Source organism: Periplaneta americana, chromosome 13 (genome assembly GCF_040183065.1).
Source record: "Periplaneta americana isolate PAMFEO1 chromosome 13, P.americana_PAMFEO1_priV1, whole genome shotgun sequence".
NCBI classification, from domain to species: domain Eukaryota; kingdom Metazoa; phylum Arthropoda; class Insecta; order Blattodea; family Blattidae; genus Periplaneta; species Periplaneta americana.
In genome coordinates, this window is record NC_091129.1 from 84,715,634 (window position 1) to 84,730,254 (window position 14,621).

Below are 14,621 nucleotides of genomic sequence, written 5' to 3' on the forward strand. Positions count from 1 at the left end.
AGATGATAAAGAACATTTACTATGCATCGGAAGGTAAATTTCTAAAGTCAAACAACATTTTGTCCTCCGTAGACTATCAACGTTTTTCAGACAGATGGGTACTGAGTGTTAATTTCGACTAAACAGGATTCTTCATACGGGAAATAAAAGTATAGGCTAAATACCGGTCCTAAATAAAATGCAAATCAGTCAGCCCTGTTTGTAAATGAGAGGACTTTAAAGAACACTAGCTGTCGTTTCTAGTGAAATATATGCGGTTCCATGAAAAGATACATTTTTCTGCAGACAAAGCACTGCAATATCTTTCTGTGCTCTTACAAACGATGAAGCTTCCAAATGCATCGTAAGGACTTATTCCACAGTCCAAGAGGTTTCTAATATTTTCTATACTATACTTCCAAAAATTTCATTTTCAGGTACTTCTGAAAATATCTTAGACAACAATGACCATGAATCGTTCCTTTGTCTTCATCTTTGCCATCTTAATTGTAATGATGGTATGTATAAAACTATCATCATTCCACTACATTTAAGGTTAATTATATTGTATATATATAATAAACCGTGGGCAAACACAATTATTTACTACAAATATAGATAAAAACTACGTCATTCGAAATGTTAGTTTAAATGCGGGAAAATTCTACCTGTTTAGTTATCTTAATAAAGTTGATTTCGAGCCACTAAAATATCATGAATAAGTAGTATATATATATATATATATATATATATATATATATATATAGGTACACTTAGTGAACCGTAAGTAATGTCATTAATTTCAAGGAGTTATTCTCTAAGATATTTTACACTAGGGATGCAAAACTGTGCTCCAATTGAAACACGCATCATAAGCCGAAACACGTAACTCATCCCTTCCCTTCAACGCTCACATCATTGTACGGTAGTGGGAGGAAAGAAGAGAGAACAGTGTGTTTGCCAAACGTCATAAAAATGCCTTAGAAAACTCCGAAATTGTGGATGGGGGATCGAAGTCTTTCCCCATGTCTCAACCCCTCTCTATCCTAGTTTTGCAACTCTGTTTTTGACAAATACGTTTAAAACAATTTTACTTTTTTTTTTGTTTTCTTGCTGAGAAAATTAATAATTTAGAATATAAGAGAGTAAAATTAGATTCTATGCGCGACTAGAAAGTTTAGCGCCCGAGGCGAAGTCAATAGTAATATTTTCCACGACCGCATAAAATATCTTTACTCTCGTGTGTTACATAATAATTTATCCATGACTAGAGTCTAAATTAATTGTACGCCTTTTCTTTCTAATTTAGTGTTTGTGAAGAAGTTCTAAGTATGGATTCTATGTTTGCTAATGAGTTGGTTGTCAATGAAAAGTTTTTATGCTCGACCATGCCGAAATGTAGTAATTATACACCTGGTAGCAGCCCTTTAATTGACCTCATTAAAGTACACCTATTCATTAAAGTTCAGGTGTTCCATCAATCAGAAAACACCATTGTAGCAATATGAAAGCGCAAGTATCGATTATTCTCGGATATGCAATCGAAAGACAACTAGCGAAACGTCACGGAGGCTGGAAATCCAATACTGTCGTAGAAGGTTATGTTCTGTTACTATAATAATTAGCGTTAATTGTAAATAATATTCAAATAAATTCAATTATTCATCTGGTTTTTCAATGTCTAAATCAATTTCAAGCTTATATCAAGATTAATGTTTATTTTAATCTCTAGATCATATATCAAAGTCAATGACATTTGTTTCTCGGAACAAATCAATACTTTCGCGTCTGCGCACATCTCACAATTTACGAGATATTGCACAAGGTTAGTTCCGCTGACCAGTCTGATAAGAATAACATGAATACTTATGAATAATTTCAAGTTATAAATATGGTCGAGCATAAAAAGTCGTATGAAACTTGCCTATAATGGTACTTAAGACGCTCGTATGAAAATTATAAAACTCGCTTGCGCTCGTTTCATAAACATACTAGCGTCTTAATTACTACCATTATAGGCTCGTTGCATAATGTTCTATTAATTCACAACAGTGAATTAAAAACTATTAACTCAGTGCTGTAAAAATTATATTGTATATTTTGTAAGGACTTTGAATTCAAGACCAGTTTAGACACCAGTCATGGATAAAATTATTTTATATAAAAAAAAATTTATATCTTACTTTGGGAAAAATATTGAAATAATTACCAAGAAAAATATTGAAATAATTCCCAATATCCTTAGTCAGTTTAAGAGATCAGTGTGTTATGATAGTGAATGACTGAAATAATTTTAGTTTTGTCGTTTAAATATCCAGAAATTTGATCCGAACAAATGTAAGTTTTTCATTCTGCAAAGGAATTTTAAAACATGATACTATATGACGACGTTGTAAACGTTAGTGCTTGGAAAGATACAGTTCGCGTATGCAAGAGACATCGAGAAATGTTAACGTAAGTCAATCCCTTTCAAAGATAACTCGAGAAATTTCATTGCTTGTACGTAAGTTTATCGGTTTATACTTTAAAACTCAAAGTAGGATGGAACTATTTACAATTAATTTAAGAAAATTCTCGTAGTACGACAAGTGGAGATTTTTCAATAATTAAATAGATTTTTTAATGTAAAATAAGTTTCTCTTATTGGCTGTGTTCACCGAATGTTCTGTTAAATTAAACCGATAGTCTAAAAATAATATTTTTAATTTTATTCGTTACTTTAACGTAAAATAAGCATATCGTATTTTCATTCCTTCATTTAGAGTTTTAAATTTTTTAAATTTTTTTATAACTTGAAATAAACATAGTTATTGTATACGATGTCTAGAAATTCAATCAAAATGAGAGTGTAGGAATATATTTTAATGTTTTAAATTTAGTTTCAAATAAGCATGTCTTATTGTCCGTGTTCTCCAATATTGAATTAATATTATGTTGTAGAGTTTATTATATTTTTTTTAAAATAATATTTAACGTGAAAAGAGCATTGTTCATTCTAAATTCTCTAACACAGTTTGAAAACAAAAATTAAGCGGTATGCTATCTATATTTTTGTAACAAATTTCAAAACAATGTACGTGGCAATGAACTTCATCATGACAGGTGAAAGGTTTGTTCAGAGCAACACGACTTAATGTGTACTCCCGGTTGGTTGAAACGTTGCACAATCTCATAACTCTTGTATATTGAAATGCATATTTTTCTGGAAAATCATTCAAAACATAGCAAAGTGGTATTTGACTTTTTTTTTTTTTTTTTTGCTCTTCAATGAAGCAATCATTCCCTAGAATTAATGACATAATTGACGGTTCTACTTGTATATAGGCATATATACCGGTAATGGTATATTTATTTTCATAAAATTATGTACAATTTGTATATCTTTCGTTAATTGTGGTCCTGTTACATTCCACACCGGTATATATAGTCTTTTAAATATTAATATTTATTAGGTAACAATAATGAATCGCAAAATAACTTGTATTCTTTAAATATTATGATTAAATTATTGTAATTTCTTTCTGTTTCTATTTGTAATTTCAGATATTTGCCGCTGACCGCGCTCTTGTTGAAGGTGAGTCAAATACCAAATAAAGAATAAAATCATTCTTATAATGACTTGATCACATTATCTCAAATCCACAATTACAATTTATACGATTGTTTGAATTAATTTATGTCACTACTTTCTCTCATATGTTAACCTCGCGTAATAATATGTAAATCCACCGCTGTGAAGTAACGGTTAATGTGCCCGATCGTGAAACGAACGTGCCCGTGTTTAAATCCTGATTGAGTCAAGTTACCTGGTTGAGATTTTTTCCGGAATTTTCCCTCAACCAAATAAGAGTAAACGCTGTGTAACTTTCGACGCCGGACCCAGGACTCATTTTGCGGCATTATAATCTCCTTCTCGCTCAGACGCTAGATAACCATAGCAGTTAGAAAAGCGACGTAAAATAACCAATTAAAAATAACATGTAAGATTGTTACATATGTATCATTGTACATGTGTCTCTGACGTGAAGCGAGGTGACGATGATCGATAGTAAAGATTAATTTAAGAATGTCGTTATGTCAAGCAGAAAGAAATCAAAGTAACCATGTTAATAATATTACACAAGAGTATATTACGATACAAGGTTGGGAAGTGCTTTTAAAGAAATCGAGGAAAAGTTTTAAAAACGGTCAAAGCCAGTTTTTCAACTTCCCACATTTTGTACTGCGCTTAACGAATGTGTATTGTACAGTATTTTTTGCACGATAGTGTATTTTGAAAATAATTTATATTTTTTATATTAATATAAATATATTACCTACCTATGTTAGATTATGAACAGCTGACTGATTCTCAGCAAGACGTTTGTCATAGGTTTCGGTAAATGGCAGGGGTAGTTTCAATTAAAACTCTAGAGCTGTTATTTATATTATTACGTAGGTTGGCAAATCTGAATTTAGTAAAATCAACTTCCAACAGTGGCGGGCGTTTGGTGTAACGAGGAAAAAACACGTAGAGGCCAGTTTCTGTCAAATGCTTTTCCAATTCACTGCGGGCTACAGCGAGGACATGCACTAACATCTTTAATTTTTAACTTTGCAATAGAATGTGCCTTAAGAAGATCTAGGATGACAGAGAGGTTTTGGAATTGAACTGGTTACATCAGCTCCTTTTTATGTGGATGACGTGACTATGTTAGGAGAAAATCCATAAACTGTTAGGAAAAAAAACAAGGTAAAATTTACTAGAAGGAAATAAAGATATAGGTTTGGAAGTAAATCCCGAAAAGACGAAGTTATGATTATATCTCGTAACCAGGATATTGTACGAAATGGAAATATAAAAATTGGATATTTATCCTTTCAAGAGTTGGATAAATTCATATACCTTGGTGCAACAGTAACACATATAAATGACACTCGACAGCAAATTAAACGCAGAATAAATATCGTAAATGCCTCTTAGAGTTCGTTTGAGAAGATTCTGTCATCCAGTCTCAAAGTTAAATCTCAAAGTTAGAAACTACAAAACAATTATATTATCGGTTGTTTTGTATGGTTGTGAAACTTGGACTCTCATTTTGAGAGGAGAATAGATGTTAAGAGTGTTTGATAGAAAGGTGCTTTTGAGAATATTTGGGGCAAGAGAGATGAAGTTACATGAGAATGGAGAAAGTTACACTGTCGCTATAATCTTATACCACATCCCTCATATCCATTTTTATATAATACTTCCTTCTATGTCTCGGCCTATTCAAAAGTCTTTTTCCCTTCGATCTCCCAACTAAAGCTGTATATGCATTTCTGGTTTCGCCCATACGTGCTACATGTCCTACCCATCTCAAACATCTGTATTTAATGTTCCTAATTATATCAGGTGAAGAAAACAATGCGTGTAGTTCTGCATTGTGCAACTTTCTCCATTATCCTGCAACTTCATCTCTCTTAGCCACAAGTGTTTCTTAAGCATCTCATTCTCAAACACCCTTAACCTCTCTTTCTCTCTCGAAGTGAGAATCCAAGTTTCACAACCATATAGAACAACCGGTAATGTAACTGTTAATGACAGGCATCACCATATTGAATTCTCCGACTTATGTGACTGTTGATATAATTAATGCAGTTCATATAGGCCTAGCATATACGATTAAGAAATTATTTCTCCATATATGTTGTCGAAGTATAACCGGATGACACCGGGTCCTATTCCTTAAAACGATTGCCTTGACTAATGAAAAGAAAAAAAAAATGCGCCAACCTTCCACTATCAGATGATCGCGTTTCCTAAACATACAGATAAGTAAACTGAGTTTTACTGGGACTAGTCTGAATACTTTAGATGACTTTGACGAATCGAGACGTTTCGTCAAACTTTCAATCCTCTTCTAGGTTACTTTTGAAGGAAAGAAGAACAAAATGTTGCGGTTAATTGTTTCAAATGAAAATTTTTAATATAGAATCCTAAAAGAACTGCATATACAAAGGTTTGTTTCTTCTAGTTTTAAAGGAAAACATTATTTTAATTCGAAATTCTTTTTAATTTCTGTAGAAATGGAACAGCATTTACCTGTAATTGGAGGTGAATTTAGACGAAACACTGATCGAATTAATGCTTCAAAAACAATTCAAAATCCCGCCTTTTTAGTTATTTCATATTTTCTTATTTCTGGTAAAAGTGCCCCACAAATAATCTACTTTCATCTATTTCGTGAAGAAACACACACTATGATACGCCATCTTACTTGGTAAACATCTGAACAATAGACATTTTGACAAGCTTTAAACAAAAGAAGGTCTTCAACTTGTCACTTGTCTCGTATTTTCTTGTCATTTTGTCACTAACCAAAGTAGTCACACTTTCCTCAATAATATGGTAGAAAAATGTCTAAATAACTGCAATACTATCCGAGTTAAGACTTAAAACGTGAGACTGTCAACTGACTTGGCCATTTTAAAACGGAAAGAGCTTCTAACCTTTGGTAGCTTGTCGCTCATTTTCCGTAAAATATATTTTCCAAATCCGTTTTCCTCATAGCTTACACAATTTTGGTACACATTCTTGAAATCTTGAATGCACGTATATCTGATATTGAAGAAAAAACCTGCCATTAGCACTGTTTTATCATTTGAAGTTGTTTTTATTAATAACACCTTATGTAAAAATAATTATATTTAATGAATACAATTCATTGCAAAAACTACTAAAATATTTCTTAGTGATATATTCAACTCATAATCGAAGAATTTATTAATACACTCAATAATAAAATAAAGAAGAAAGCATTAAAATAATATTCAAAATTGCTTAATTTAGGTTCTGGCTGATATCTACATCCACAGAGCGTCCAAAATTGAAGTATATGCTTTTGAAATAATATTTCACAGCAAAGAATTGATATAGAAATACGATTTTTGTGGTTTATGATTCAGAAGGCAGTGGAAATATGTTTATTTGTTTATAAAAAAACATGGCGGTGCAATTATCGTTCGATGAACGTAAGTGGATACTGAAATGTTATTGAAAAGTGGAGAAAGTTGTTGAGGTTCATCGAAGTTGGAGGGTTGAATTTGAAGCACAGCCATCAACAAGTTTAACTATCAACCGCGCTACTAAAATTGAAACATTTTTGCCAGCTCATCAATTATGTCCCTCACTTTAAGTGGCAATGACCATTCACTTCCCTATTCAGAACAATCCAGTTGAAGGAAGATGACTGTTCAAAGGAGCACGACCTGTCGTGCACTCGCTACTGATTACAGCGTTGCACGATCTCATAGATTATGTATTTTAAAATACACTTTCTTCTGGAAAACTATTCAAAATATAGTAAGATGGTTTCCACCTTTTTATTGCTCTTTAATAAAGAAATCATTCAACAGGATTAATGACATCACTTGCCGTTAATTCTGTATAATGTAATGTCCGTCCTACAGTTTACGTAAAATATATGTTCACAAATAAATAAAATGTCGTCATCACAAGAATCACATTTTTACGTTACCAGAGACGTTTAGGCTTTGTATTTAGTTAGAAATATCGAAAAAATAATTCTAGCGACATAATATTTTTCTTTAAAATTCTTCAGTAAACACTTTTACAAAGAATTTCTTCAGATAGAACATCATAACAGCTTCCAGAAACCGAGAGATAGATTTTAAAATAGCGACATGTCTGAAGTTAAAAACAAACTTTGAACGCAGTGGCTAAATCTGAAAGCTGATCAAACCAAGTATTCTAATCGATATAGAATTATTTGATGATGATCTCTGTTACAGGCGAATGCACTCAACCAGCATGCAAGGATTTGTGCAGGAGTAAAAGATTTGTGAGTGGAAGGTGCATATATTATAGGTGCGAATGTAACGACTAAGCGAAAACTAATGTCAAAGCTAAGAGATCGTAATAAATAAACAATTATATACATTCATATGACATTCTTCTTTCACCCCATTCATCGCCTCTTCAAAAATATGTCAGTTCAAAAGGATTCATGGTCATGGCATTTCATTCTGTTCCATTTTATTGAAATGTATCTCACTAAATTTTAATTTATTTCCTTCAGTACTATTACTTCGTTCTATTCTATTCGGTAATTAACGAATAGGTACTTCTTTAATCAGCCACAGGTGGAGTATAGCTTGTACAGAACGGGATTCGTGTCCGGGATCCAATTATGTCTGGGCTGATTACCAGGCTGGTTCTTATGTGAACTATGTCTTACGTTTTTCTCCTAACTAGGCATGGAGAGTAACTTAGTAATTTGCCGCCACTTAAATATAACTCCCTCTCATGTTCTGCTTTTTGTCTACTTGTTCTCTTCATAATAATGTTATGCTCGTATTCTCTTCGTTACTCTGTTTTCTCTTGTTCTTCTTCTATTCCCCTTATACTCCTTGTATTTCCCTCGTTCTCCTTGTCGGTATTCCAATATTTCTCATCCACTACCCATGATTTCCCCGTATTCCCCCTTTTCTCCTTTTATTACCCTTATCGCCTTGTATTCCCCTTGTTCTAATACTTGGATCAGCTTCAGTCTGCTTGCATTCTTTTCTTCGCCTTGACTTCCCCGTTTTCCTATTCTCCTCTTTGTCCTTATATTTCCCTTTTTGTCCCTCTATTCCGTTTTCTCATTTTATTGCCATTGTTCTATTTTCCTTTCCCTTCTTCTTGTATTTCCTCACTTCTCCTTATATTTCTCTTGTTCTCATTATCTTCCCCTTGTTCTTTGTTCCTCTGCTTTTCATTACATTCTCCTACTGATTCTTGCATACCTGGTCGTTTCCTTATGTCCTCTTCTCTTTCCTTGTGTCCTCTCATTTGGTTGTATTTCTCTTTTTCTCCTTGCATTCCCCTTGTTCCCCTAGTATTTCTCTTGTTATCTTTGTATTACTCTTGTTACTGTCTTCCATTAGCTGTTCTTGTTTTCCACTTGTGTTTCTTGTCATTTTCTTGTTCTCGTATTCTTTTACTCTTTTATTCTTCTTTTTGTCCTTATAATTCGCTTGTTTTAATTGCCTTTCTCTTACATTCTTTGACTTCCCTTATTCTCCCTGTTTAGCCCTCGTTCTCCCTATATGCCACTTGCTATGCATCTTCCAACAGGTATTCACACCTATACGTAGTCCTACGTAAGGATATGCAGTATACTAAAACAATGTACCTGTCGACCTTTCTACTATAGGCTACCGACAAGGAATACTCAGTGCGCAGAAACCATCCTTGTCCTTATAATTCCATGCGTGACTGTCTCGCGCAGATGACCTATGCTCCATTTCCCACAATGCTCTCACGTCTACTACAGGGGGTAAGAAAAGTAAAGCATGCGCGCCGCGAGAAGTTCGATCTGAGTTCTTCTTGTAGGATACCTATAATTTTTTCGAACTGCAACACTAAAGTTAGGTAATCCCTTAGAGGAATTTTGGGCTCATTACTCCAATGTTACAATCCCGTCACCAATTTAACCAAATCTAGAAGTTGTACAAGGGCGATTAGCACTCCAATATTAATGACAGTAATTTTCACTATGGTCCAAATTCTGTAAATTTTTAAAAACAAAAGATTCACATGAGTAATTCAAACGATATAGCTGAGTAAAAGAAATTCCCTAAAAGAATTTAACTTAATTTTTTTTAATGCATTAGGAATGTTTTAATTTTAATATGTTACACATCTTTGGTCCATGAATGTTTTGTATATTAGTACCATCATATTATAAATAACACCGTTCTGCATGGATTTTGTTGTTTTGAAATAAATTAGCGTTTCTGAATCACAATTTCACACTGATTCCAAAAATTAAATCCGTTTTCGCGTACCAAGTCAGAATTTTTTACAATTCAAAATTTTATGTTTTTAATTTTTTTTCTAATATAATAATATTTCAGTGTGCTTTTCGTGTGTTAAAAAGGCAGAATAGCTTATAATTTAAACTTTATTACTTAAAATGTGACATAATATAGCTTATTATGTTTGTATTTGATATTTATTAAAATCTACCTACTATATCCGCCCTTGAGGGATGTACAAAATTGTATCCTCCACCTTAAAATGAACCGAGGTTAATACATCCATTGTTTATTCTTGGAGATTTTTATCTGTCTGCACCCAACGTTATCTATAAACAGGAAGTTGAAATGTTTATGCCCGTGTGCACCATTCTCGATTAAAATTTGACCATACTTAAGTCGACACTTGACCATCTTCAACGCCAATTTGCGGAGTATCAATCTCGATCAAAGTTAAACAAACTAGTTGATGATGATCAAATTTGGTCACGGGTGTGGGACCGATTATCTTGAATTGAACATGGTCAAGTCGAGAAAACCAAAATGGCGATACGATTTGACGTAATTGATAAAATTGAAGATGAAATGATGTATCTTGAACACGCAAACACTGCGGAAATAACAGCATTGGTGTTATTGTAGAAAGAATAAGTTTGTAGATGAATAATAAAAATGTTTTTTTTTCTCAAAATAGACTAATGTTTTATATATGTTTCTGCTTTGGAAGATCGGGATTTTACTTGAGGACAAAATATTATTTAGGCCTAACTGTCCAATTTTGTTAACATAATAATAAAGTAGTTATTCTATGCCGGTAATAATATAGTAAAACTAAATGACAATTTTGTAGAATGCGAGATTATCACTTATTAACTGTAGATTTGCCTTTTGAATCTATTACGACCTACATGACGTTTTGGACAATTAGGCTATTTACGATTGAATTAAGAGAAATCACACGGATATCTTCCTTTCCCTCTTACTCCAAAATTCCAACCTTGTGAACGCTAAATAAATGGATAAATTTCAGAACAAGGTTACTTTCCTTTCCCTCTTACTCCAAAATTCCAACCTTGTGCACATAAAATAAGTTGGCACTAAAAACTTCCTTTTCGTATACATAATGATGCGTATTCGACATACACAGACGAATTGCTTTTTTTTTATTTTAAAATAGTTGTTAGCGAGGTATCCGTATACTGAAATTTTCCCAAATAAATGATTGGCACTGAAGTGTGTCTTTTCGTAAGCAAGATGATGAGCATTCGACAAACACATACAAATCTGCTCTTTTTAGTAGCCTATTTCAACATAATTGTTAGTGAGGTATCCGTATACTGAAATTTCCCCAATTATTATCAATAATATGAAATAACCAATGTATAAATTACGTTGCAAATTATGTGGAATTATGTATACACGTATAGCTTATGCTGAATTGTGAGGGTAAATGCAACCAGGTAGCCTGCTTTTCTCTTAGAGAACATCCGTCAGTACATTTATTCTCTAATATGGATGCAGAATTGCTGACGAGCTCTAAAAGAATTCCCATTTCGAACTGTGAGAAGTTCGGTGCTCTTTTCTTTTTTTCTTCCATGATTATTGAAACTTGTTATTTGAAAACTGCGAGGATGTTTGAAACAGTCCGACAAACAGAAACGAAGCGATAATTGACAGAATGCGTTCGTTCGCCGTTTTATGCGCGGTAACCTAGCGCTCAGATGATTCTTCTCAAGCGAGCGTACCGTCAGCTGACGGTACTGAGTTGATCGAGGGAAAATGTCGGTGCACCGCATCTGTAACTTGATCATTGTCAAGAATTAACCATGTTTCCGTGATTGCTGATAAACGGGCTAGATGATTGAGAATGGTGCACACGGCCATTAGTGTCTCAGATCATAAAAAAATTACGAAGGAAAAATTTACTCTTAGAGACTGCTATTAAAACTAACAATGAATTAGAGAAATGACATAGGGTCCCTGTATATATACTTATTTATGGAAGTGCAATCCAGCTTATGAGGCTACACATTTCCTTACTGAGATAATAAATCTATCCCCTTTAAAAGTTGTTTTAAAATTAGAGGTTCAGTTTTGTGTTGTTGGTTGTCATGTAAAAGTGAAGTGTGTGAGTTCTCATTTTTATGCGAGAGTACAACATAATAGTGTTGTGTCATAGAAATGTCGAAGCGTGGTTGTGTAAATGATCCAAATTTGTTTTGCTATATATGTGGGTAATATACGTTAGTAAAACAGAGACAAAATAACAGCTTTTGTAAAGAATACTTACTTTCAATATTTTGGCATTAAGTTAGGAGACCAGGACAAGTCCTGGTGCCCCCATAAAGTATGTCGTAGTTGTGTTGAAGAGTTGAGAAGTTGGAAAAATGGAAAAAGGAAGTCATTGCCCTTTGGTATCCCTATGATTTGGAGGGAACCTACAAATCATGGAGACGATTGTTATTTTTGTACAGTTAAGGTAGCTGGATATACTGCTAAAAACAATAAAGATATTCTATATCCTAACATTTCCTCTGCCATTCGGCCCGTACCTCATGGTCCTGATATTCCCGTTCCGTTACCTCCTGAATCAGATACATTGTCATCTGCATCCAGTAGCACTGAAACTGAATCTCCAGTGGATCATATTTATGAACCAGATAATACTGGTGAAAATGGATGTTGTAATCAAAGTGAGCTTAATGATTTAGTGAGAGATTTAAATTTTGCTAAAGAATCAGCAGAGCTATTAGGTTCTATGTTAAAGGAAAAGAAAGTAATGGCTGGAGGTACATATGTTTCATGGTACAGGCCTCATGAGAAGAAACAATCCTTTTTTGCTGAAGAAGAAAATTTAGTGTATTGCCAAGACATCCTTGCCGTTTTAAAATCTCATGAACATAAACTATAATTCCAAAGAGTGGAGGTTCTTTATAGATTCTTCTCAGGTAAGTCTTGCAGGTGTTTTGCTTCATAGTGGAAACATTGCGGACTATAATAATAATAATAATAATAATAATAATAATAATAATAATAATAATAATAATAATAATAATAATAATAGTAATAATAATAATAATTCTTTATTTATTCTGGCAGAGTTAAGGCAATAGGGCCTTCTCTTACACTCTACCAGGTCACAAAGTAACTGGATGATAACTGGATGATAAAAAGTTTCTGCTCTGAACAACATGCGAGGAGGTCAAAGAGGAGAAAATTTGAAGTGCAATATTGAGGTAAGGTTATGAAAGTGCTTATAATTATTAATTGATATTAATTAATGATTAATTAGTGGCAAATAGCAAATTGTGGTCTATTTTATCTCACGAAATTATTCTTGAAAATCATTTTTATGACGTTTCACAAAGCTGTAATTTCATTTCTAGTTATTCATGAATTGTCTGAAAACCTGACGTGACGGGGGAAAAATGGAGATTATTTTCGAATTTAGCACAAAAAATCCGTTTAGAATCACCTATCAGATTGAAAACAACAGAAAATAAGTTTTGAAATGCAGAATGGTGTAATTAATTGCACCTGAGTTATAGTTATATTTTCACACATTTTAAGCATTTGCATATTATCAATAGTAATCTCACTAGACGTTTTGATTTATCTAGAGAAAATCAAAACTCGAGTGGGATTTAATTGACTATTACACGATTGGAAGAAAGTATATAAAGATTAGAAGTAACGAAGTACTCCAATACAATAAAATATTAATTGACTTACGAAAATACAAATGTATTATTGTACCATCTCAACATTACAAATATTACGCTAGATGCATGCTAGACGGGAGCTGATTTATCTGTTCTTCCCCGTTCTAAGGCAAACTTCATCGGTAAGCAACCAGCTGATTTCAAACTATATGCAGCGAATGGTTCAGTCATAGATACCTATGGCGAGAGGCTCATTACACTGGACCTTAATCTAGGACGCCAATATCCATGGAAGTTCACAATTGCTAACATTTCTCAGCCTATACTTGGAGCTGATTTTTTGAAACATTATGGCATTCTAGTTAATCTCAAGCAGCGAAAGCTTACAGACCCTTCAACGGCCAGAGCTACAATTGGCAAGTTAACCACAGTTGTTTTTTGTCAACCTTTTCTACGATAGCTAGCGGAAAATGCGAGCTGTTATTGCGAGAATTTATTGACATAACTAAGGTTCCGCCATATATTGGCCCAGCAAAACATGGTGTGGAACATCACATCAAAACGAAGGGCTCACCTATCAAAGAACGTGCTCGACGTCTTACATCTGAGAGGCTTAATGTCGCTAAAGCGGAGTTTGATTACATGCTATCTCAAGGTATCTGTACTCCCTCGAGCAGTCCCTGGGCTAGTCCTCTTCATCTCGTTTCTAAAAAGAACGGAGGATGGAGACCCTGTGGGGATTACCGTCGTTTAAATGCTACAACTATCCCTGATAAGTATCCAGTTCCTCATATACATGACGTAACTCAACGGCTAGACGGTTGTACCATTTTCAGTACTCTTGACCTTACCAGAGCCTATCACCAATATTGTAGCTAGAATACAATATACTGAGTAAATGAAACTCAAGAACAGTTTTTATTTCTCGTCAGAAAAGATACAAAACAATTCACAACAAAACCGTTGCCAAGGAGAGCTGAATTTCCATAGCCCACTCCGTTGTATCATGAACATAGACGTAGGCCAGTTGTGACTGCAGAACTCAGAGCCCTACAGCCTTCTCGTCGAGAAGTTCTCTATCTATACATACACGATGGCAATGTTACTAGTCAAGAAGGCTTTGTTGATTCAGTTTCATTTTTATTAAAATGCAACATTCCAATTCAATTATCCGAATCCCAGTAATCAACGTCACTT

The 14,621-nt window shown here is 33.7% G+C and overlaps 1 long non-coding RNA gene across 2 annotated transcripts in view; it reads left to right on the forward strand.

The window, feature by feature from the left end:
* Nucleotides 1-7,904, forward strand: part of LOC138712063 (uncharacterized) — a 40,833-nt gene extending 32,929 nt beyond the window's left edge. Inside the window, exons 2-4 of one of the 2 annotated variants that reach the window (XR_011335619.1) lie at nucleotides 417-497; nucleotides 3,523-3,553; nucleotides 7,753-7,904. This is a non-coding gene — a long non-coding RNA (uncharacterized lncRNA). The remainder of the gene's footprint in view (nucleotides 1-416; nucleotides 498-3,522; nucleotides 3,554-7,752) is intronic. The other variant, XR_011335620.1, reaches the window with a different exon arrangement.
* The last annotated feature ends 6,717 nt before the right edge of the window (nucleotides 7,905-14,621 follow it).